Genomic DNA, 432 nt, shown 5'->3' with positions numbered 1-432 from the left:
GTATTGGCACGGCCGTGGATCTGGCTATATTGTACTCGTTCATTTGGAGCCAACATGGAAATAACACAGAAAAGCTGAGGGCGGGGTGTTTTGTGGGAGTGTGTGCGTGTGTGCGTACGTTTGCTGTTTTGCCATCCGCTCGTCTTGGATCCACATTGACCCACAGGAGGGAGGGAGGGAGGGAGGAGGAAGCAGATTGGGGCACCATCCAAAAGAAATATGCCTTCTATCAGCAGCTGCCCAAGAGCCTCTCCGTTGACTTTGCTAAGCTGCTGCCTCTTTTGTGGTAGCGAGGGGCCTTGTGCTGTGGTGTCACCACGGTCGCCTGCTTTTGATGCCTTCAGCTGGTAGAATAGGAACAAACAGAAGATCTCTCTCTCTTTCTCTCTCTCTCTCTCTCTCTCTCTCTCTCTCTCTCTGTGTGTGTGTGTG

The sequence above is a fragment of the Pogona vitticeps genome, chromosome 1, assembly GCF_051106095.1.
Source record: "Pogona vitticeps strain Pit_001003342236 chromosome 1, PviZW2.1, whole genome shotgun sequence".
Taxonomy (NCBI): Eukaryota; Metazoa; Chordata; class Lepidosauria; order Squamata; family Agamidae; genus Pogona; species Pogona vitticeps.
The sequence above is the reverse complement of the archived record's forward strand: the minus strand, read 5'-3'. Positions refer to the sequence as shown.